Source organism: Caretta caretta, chromosome 3, assembly GCF_965140235.1.
Source record: "Caretta caretta isolate rCarCar2 chromosome 3, rCarCar1.hap1, whole genome shotgun sequence".
Lineage (NCBI taxonomy): Eukaryota > Metazoa > Chordata > Testudines > Cheloniidae > Caretta > Caretta caretta.
Genome location: NC_134208.1, coordinates 141,351,517 through 141,359,921, shown reverse-complemented (window position 1 = coordinate 141,359,921; position 8,405 = coordinate 141,351,517).

Genomic DNA, 8,405 nt, shown 5'->3' with positions numbered 1-8,405 from the left:
TGGTCAGGTAAATTCCCTTTTTTCTGATCCCATTGAAAGCCATTCCTTTTTTCATCAGTCTGCCTCTGTTTTGGCCCAGCAGTTTCACATTCCTGCTGATCATGCACGTTCTATTGTTCGTTCCTGCCCCCACTGTGCCGCTGCTGCCCCTACCTTTTCTTATGCCGTTAACCCCAGAGGTACCGCGGCAAATCAGCTGTGGCAAATGGATGTCACTCACGTGCCACAATTCCGCCCCTATTTGTTTTTACATGTTTCCATTGATACCTATTCGGGATTCCTCTGGGCGACCCCATAGCATGGGGAAGCCACTCCCAAAGTTATTCACCATTTGCTAGCCTGTTTTGCTGTTATGGGTCGCCCGAGCCAGATAAAAACAGATAATGCCCCAGCCTATTGCTCCACAGCCCTCTCCACCTTTTGTGCCCAATGGGACGTCCGTCTCACACACGTGATCCCTTATAATTCCATGGGCCAAGCCATTGTTGAACGTGCAAATCGCACGCTAAAAACCTTGCTTGACAAACAATTAAAACAAGGGGAGCTGCGTCTCCGAACCTTAGGAGACATTCAGCAACAATCGCATATCCTTTTGTTTACTTTAAATAATTTAACGCTGAACGCAGATCAGCAGACCCCCGCGGATCGGCATTTTCACAAATCCGAGGTACTGGAAAGACCGCGTGTCTACTACTGTCAGCTGCCCGAACCGCAATGGTTGGGCCCGGTACCTTTAATCACTTGGGGTCGGGGATATGCTGCTGTGTCTCTCCCTGCAGGACCATTGTGGGTTCCGGCCTGTTGTGTGCGACCGGCACTGAAACAGCATGGCGTGGCACCAGGGGCTGTCGAACCCCATACCGGAGTTTCAGCTGACCTTGGAGGAGAACGCGGTGCCTCCCGGGTCGACAACGGCGGGACGGAAACGGAGGAGGCGTAGCGTCCCAAGCCAGCGCATGACATGGGGAGCAGTAAAAGCATTGGTCGCCGCGGCTCAACGAAGACTGGCAGCAAACCAACAGCCAGAGACTCCTGAGACTTTGTTTGTGGCAATTCTCGCCCAAATTACTGCTAATTCTGTATTGATTGTATGCCTTTTGTGCCTGCTGTTTCCTGTAGGGGTTGGCTCGGGAGCGCTTCCTCCGTTACGGGCCCGAATGACATATAACCTATGGGAAAGATTGGCTTCAATAGCAAATGTTACCCACTTTTGTTTATCTGATTCTGTAGCAGCCGGAGAACTGTTAGGTACATGCCTCATTCCAGTGTGTCATCACCCTGAGGAAACAGGGAATGAGACGATGCTCGCTGCTTACGCGAATCTCTCTTCCCAGTACTCTGGCATGGCTAAATGGGGCCCAGCCAACTATACTTTGCCTCAAATGGCCATATCCCTCCGCACACCGTATCCGGCCGGGGCCAACAATGTCACCTGTGCGCGTGTGGTCAATTGCACTAGTACAAAGGTGCCCTTAGGCTGTCGGCAAATTTCTCAACCTTTTTTAAATTGTTCCCACACCGTAAATGTTTCGTACAATTATGGCCATATCATCCTACCATCAGGGTGTTTTTTTACCCGCGGCTCACGTTCCTTTAGTTATATTCCCGCAAATTTAAGCGATGGCACCCTTTGTTGCCTCAGTAGAAGGACACTCATTTTGCCTTTTGCCAGCCAAAAGCGCAATAAAAGAAGTACACCCCTTTCAGAAGATTGTGTCACAGATGTCAATCTTCTCAGTCGCTCTGAGTATACCGCCTTAGCGGCCTCTATTGTTGGGGTCCCCGGGCTTGCCACTTATACAGCAAGAACTTTAAATGCCCTGGCGTGTTTTGCGGCAAAGGCAATTAATACTACATCCCAGGCAATTGCCCTACTTAATACAGAGCAACACGAATTAAGGGATGCAATTTTGGATAACAGAGCAGCCATTGATTTTCTGCTCTTGAAACGTCATCTAGGCTGTTCCACGTTTCGGCATATGTGTTGTTTTAATTTAACTAATAATAGTCGTTCCATAGAAACTAGACTGGCCGAATTGGCCAATCTCACGGCACACATTCGCCAAGATCTGGGGTTTGAGGGCTTTTGGAATTGGCTTACAGGTTGGCTGCCCTCTCTAGGATGGCTGCGACAACTTTTCGGTTATGCTGTATTTGTAATTGTTGGGCTTATTTTTTGCTGCTGCTGTGTACAATGTATTCCCTCTTTGTTAAGGCTTTGTAGAGACCCGCCCTGGCAGGCTCCCCGAGTCATGTCCTTGTCTGTCCGGGAGTTAAATCGCTTGCAAAAGCAAATTGATGGCTACCATGAGATGGATGAGCACAAATAAACAAAAAAGGGGGGGATGAAGGGTTCATGTAGAGTTCATGCACCTGAAAACATTCAGGGCACACCCTGAGTGTTGTGTAGGAGCAGTGCACACACTGCTCCGTCCAAGGACATGGACCATGGGAAGTCGCCCAGAGGACATGAACCATGGGAAGCTTCCTTGGACTGGGCTCAAGGCCTGAGAGCAAGGACGGTAGCAGATAGAGGCTGGTAAATAAGAATATTAATCAAAGTCATAGTATTTCCTTTGTTGATGCCTTTTGCGGTTGGAGTATGCAATGCGCAGGAGGGGGAGAAATAAAAGGGAAGGTGGAAAGCTGACAGGCAGAAGCCCGTTAGCAGACCAGCTTGCTTGCTTGCAAAAAGCTTTGTCCTGTCTTGTCTTTGAACCGCAACAGAGGAGGATGAAACCATTCTCCCTGATAGCCAGGTACTGTTTATCACCCTGGAGACAATACCCTCCCAACCCAGGCTCCCGGACCTTGAAGGCAGAGAAGGCACCTCTGGTGAGAGTACCGTTGTAAATATAATACATGGTTTAAAAGCAAGTCTGTTTAATTATTCATTTTTCCTGAAGACTTGGGATGCATTCGCGGCCAGTACAGCTACTGGAAAAGTCTGTTAACGTGTCTGGGGATGGAGCGGAAATCCTCCAGGGACATCTCCATGAAGCTCTCCCGGAAGTGCTCTAAAAGCCTTTGCAGAAGGTTTCTGGGGAAGGCAGCCTTATTCCATCCTCCATGGTAGGACACTTTACCACGCCAGGCCAGTAGCACGTAGTCTGGAAGCTATAAGAAAGCAGGGCAGCGTATGGTCCCGGTGTTTGCTGGCATTCAAGCAACATCCGTTCTTTATCTTTCTGTGTTATCCTCAGGAGAGTGATATCATTCGTGGTCACCTGGTTGAAATAGGGGAATATTATTAAGGGGACATTCAGAGGTGACCGTTCCTGCTGGGCTGTTTGCCTGTGGCTGAAAAGAAATCATCCCCGCTTTTAGCCACATGGGCGGGGAGGAGCCATTCATGCTGAGCTGTTCGCGTTTAGCTGGCAGGGATCTTCCCTGATACTAGTCATGCGGTTGGAGGAGGGGTGAAGTGATCATCCCAGAAAATTGGGTGTGTCTGTGGGAGGTTAATTGGGTTTGTGCTGCATGTTAACCTGAAAACCACAGCCCCTCCTTTTAAATGGCCAACCCAAAGGGTGGTTGGTATGGGAAAGGAGGCCGCTGCTGTTTGAAACCATTCACCATGAAAGAGTCTACTATTGTTCTCTAAAATGTGTCTTTTTAAATACTACTCTCCCTTTTTTTCCTCCCGCAGCTGCAACTGTTTCAACGTTCCCCCTCTTCTCTGTCCCAGAAGCTAGCGCAGCTAAGAAGGTGAAAAAAACGCACTCACGATGAAATGTTCTCTGAGCTCATGCAGTCCCCCTGCACTGAAAGAGCTCAGCAGAATGCATGGAGGCAGACAATTGCGGAGTCCAGGAAAGCAGAAAATGAATGCAGGAGGGAGCGAGATGAGAGGTGGCGGGAGCAAGATGATATGTGGTGGCAGTGTGATGGGAGGAAGCAGGAGGCAATGCTGAGGCTACTGGACGACCAAACTGATATGCTCCGGCATATGGGTGAGCTGCAGGAAAGGCAGCATGAGCACAGACCGCCACTGAAGCTGCTTTGTAACCGCCCGCCCTCCTCCCCAAGTTCCATAGCCTTGTCACCCAGAAGCCCAAGAATGCGGGGTGCAATGGGGCCTACGGGCACCCAACCACTCCACCTCAGAGGACTGCCCAAGCAACAGACGGTTGGCATTCAATAAGTTTTGAAGTGCAGTGTGGCCTTATCCTTCCCTCCACCCCCACTCCTCCCGGTGCTTCCCTCCTCCCCCACTGCTCTCCCCCTCATCCCCCACCCCTCCCGAGCTACCTTGGCAGTTATCCCCCTATTTGTGTGATGAATTAATAAAGAACGCATGAATTTGAAACAACAATTACTTTATTGCCTCTGCAAGTGGTGATCGCTGCGGGGAGGGTGGTTAGCTTACAGGGAAGTAGAGTGAACCAAGGGGGTGGGTTTTCATCAAGGAGAAACAAATAGAATGGCCAGTCATGAAACTGGTTTTCAAAGCTTCTCTGATGCACGCCACACCCTATTGTGCTCTTCTAGCTGCCCTGGTGTCTGGCTTTGCGTAATCAGTGGCCAGGCGATTTGCCTCAACCTCCCGCCCTGCCATAAACATCTCACCCTTACTCTCACAGATATTGTGGAGCACACAGCAAGCAGTAATAACAATGGGAATATTGGTTTTGCTGAGGTCTAACCGAGTCAGTAAACTGCGCCAGCGCGCTTTTAAACGTCCAAATGCACAATCTACCACCGTTCTGCACTTGCTCAGCCAATAGTTGAACAGGTCCTGACTATTGTCCAGGGTGCCTGTGTATGGCTTCATGAGCCATGGCATTAAGGCGTAGGCTGGGTCCCCAGGGAGAACTATAGGCATTTCAACATCCCCAACGGTTACTTTCTGGTCTGGAAAGTAAGTCCCTTCCTGCAGCTGTTCAAATAGACCAGAGTTCCTGAAGATGCGAGTGTCATGTACCTTTCCTGGCCATCCCATGTTGATGTTGGTGAAACGTCCCTTGTGATCCACCAGTGCTTGCAGCACCACTGAAAAGTACCCTTTTCGGTTTATGTACTGGCTGCCAAGGTGGTCCGGTCCCAAGATAGGGATATGCGTTCCATCTATGGCCCCACCACAGTTAGGGAATCCCATTGCAGCAAAGCCATCCACTATGACCTGCACATTTCCCAGAGTCACTACCCTTGGTAGCAGCAGGTCAGTGATTGCGTTGGCTACTTGGATCACAGCAGCCCCCACAGTAGATTTGCCCTCTCCAAATTGATTCCCGACTGACCAGTAGCTGTCTGGCATTGCAAGCTTCCAGAGGGCTTTTGCTTCCTAAAAATCGACTTCTATAAATTCAGCCTGATTTTGTTGTGTAGACATACCCTTTGGGAGTTAGCATATAGACCTATTGCCCTTATCCCACTTGCAAACAATTTGATCAACTATAGCAATTTGTTCACCAACAAGATCTGTAATTTCCATACAGTTATGCTATCCTCATACAATTCATATGTTGATTGATATCATGCTTCTCTTCCCCATATATCATTAATATGTACACTAAGTTTGAGTAACTAATCTGAAAATAATGTTACTTCTTCAGAAGCTATGTCATTGTTATTAAATTTTCACAGTAGGCACGCTACAGGCATATTATTTCCAAAGTAGATATATCACTAAAAATAGTTAGTTATCAAGGGGCTCATTTCTACAAAATCTATGTTGAATAATACTTTACTTCATGAGAAATCCCACTTAAATCATGGAGCAGGGTAATACTAATCAAAATAATGGTGGCATAATCTGGCCCCAAATGAAAAAAAAATGTATTAATTAATGAGAAATGTAGTTTCTGTAAACTGTTGTATAGTAAATCTTTTCTGAACCACACACTTTACAAGCCACACAAATAAAAAAAATCAGATTAGAATCAGGCCCACTGAGTTCAGTGAGATTACTTGTAGAACAATTATTCATGCAAATAAGGCTTACTTATGTATGTAAAGCTATGCATGGTTAGACCCTTAGCAAGACTTCTAAACTTTGCTATTTCCAAATGAAGTATTCAAACATGCCAAGGGTACTTGTTGTTGGGGACTAAGAGCAAGATCCAAAAAGGGACTTAGGTTTTGCAACGTTCAGCAGCGTAGCACCTTTTAGGCATCCTGCCCCCCCCCCCCAGATCAATCCACAGTGTTGAGTTAGGTGCCCTAGCTCCTTATACATGAGCAGAGTTGGGTGTCTAAGAATGGGATCCACAAATGCCAGCATACTGAGCAGGGAGCCACCTAAACTAGCCTGAAGGAAATGCCAAGGACAGAGAGGTCCAGGCCAGAGGCAGGTACCTATCTCTGTTTAGGAGTCTCAGCTGTGAACCCTCTCCTGGAGTTAAGTGCCTCAATTATTTTTTGCAAGAAATGCCAGGAGGAGCAGCCCTCCTTATAACTCTTAGCCCAGTGTGTGAGGGCACTCACCCACAATGTGGAAGACCCAGGGTTCAATTTTCCCTCTCTGTCTGATGTAGAAAAGGAATTTTAACATTGGTCTCCTACCTTGCAAGAGTGCCTTAACCACTGGGATGCAGGGTATTCTAGGGCAAGCCTCACTCAATCTCTCCTGTTGAAGCTGTTCCACTGTACATAAATAATTAAAATATGCATTGGGTCAGAGAGAGACCCTGGTTCCAGTCCCCGGTAAGCCTGTGTCCCAGGTGAGTGCTCTAGCCCTGGAGCTAAATTATAAGGGTGGGGCGGAGGGGGCGCACCACCTCCACATTCTCCTCTGACTATTTTGTGTGGGTTACACGTTTTGAGAATGTCTACTGGGCTGGGCCCCACAGGTGAGACAGATGGAGCAGCACCTCTGAGGATCCCACTGAGGATTATGTGTGAAATCGGCACCCAAAAACCCAACCTAAGGCAGCTGTGTGTATGTTAACTGGCAGAAACATGAATATCTAGGGGACACTAATAGTGGAAAATCAGATGCCTAGGGCCTTCAGGCACCTACAGAGTTAGGCAGCAGTTGAGTGAGGATTTAGAAGATCTCACAGTGCCAAAAGTGGCAATTAGGCAACTAAGTTCTTTTGTATATCTATACCTAAATCCATGGTGAATCTGAATTTTTAAAAACAGTTATCTAAATACAAAATGGTACATTTTTCCAAATGTGTTAACTCATGAACAATCCCTTTCCCTCACTGGGATAGATCAAAATATTCTAATGAAATCTTACCAAACAAATTCACATTTAGGCTTAAAGTAAATACAAGAAATTTTAGCCCATGGTCATTTTTTCAGAAACGTGTAAGTTAATGTAATTAAATAAATATAATAAAATGCTTCTCATTAAAGAAGAAAAATGTTTTTCTCATCAATAATGAAAGTGTCATTACTGCAGCATTTTTGGTTTTTCATTGTAAAATATGAAGCAAATGTGGTTTCATGTTGGATCTTCTAGGTTATTTATACAAAGTAGCCATTAACAAAATTAAAGAAAGTAATTAAAATAGGCAGCTTTTAAAAAATAAGAGACATAAACTAAGATACAATGTATCTATTTTATTAGTGCAGAATTTATCATTGCAAATGGCAGGTTAGTATTTGAAAGTAAGGCACATCTACTTAGTAGAAACATAAGGCCTTTGAATATTTGCCCCTGTGGAGAAGGGTCCTGGTTACCCTGAAATTGTATGATATGAGATAGTGTTAAAATAAATTATATGATGGAGTTTGTCATGGGACAAAGACCAAAAAGAATATACTGGATGCATGGAGACACAAAAGTTTGAACTCTAGGATAGAAACTCCACATAGGTTGTTCATTTGAAACTTCAGGTGTTTTAAATTTGAATGGCTGCTGACTGGCTCTCCAAGAGAGAAGGATCAAAATCAGAAAGCAGTTTAGGGAGCCAGACTGTAATGAGGAAGGGAAGCACTGCTGTGGTCTCATAAAATTAGCCTTTCCCTATGAAAAAAATAAGTAGAAGCAATACTGAAAGCTATTGTTAATGTTTGTTATGTTTACTCTGGTTAAATTCAACTTTAGTAGTTTTTCAAAGCCAGAAATTGTAGGTATAGTTAATCAGTAGGTTGTGAAGACATTTGTATAGCCCAAGTTAGGTAAAGCAGAAAGGAATATTCAGCAATCCTAAGCAAGTTGTAGCAAAGTTGCTGCTTGTTGAGTACCCCCTTATGGCCAGGAGTGATTTACAGGCACTCTGTCCCTATTAGCCCCTACTCATAGACTTCTTACTTAAGTACCCTAGATAGTCTCTATTGTGACTCTCAGTACCCCTTTCTCAGGCTAGTTTAATGTCATATAAAGTTCACACAACCTTAATCACAAAATAATCCAAACAGTTCTCAACAAAGTCCCAAAATCACCAACTCTCCCTGAAACCACCCCACCACTTTCTCTTACTAGAGCTCAGCCCTATTAGCCCACACTCACC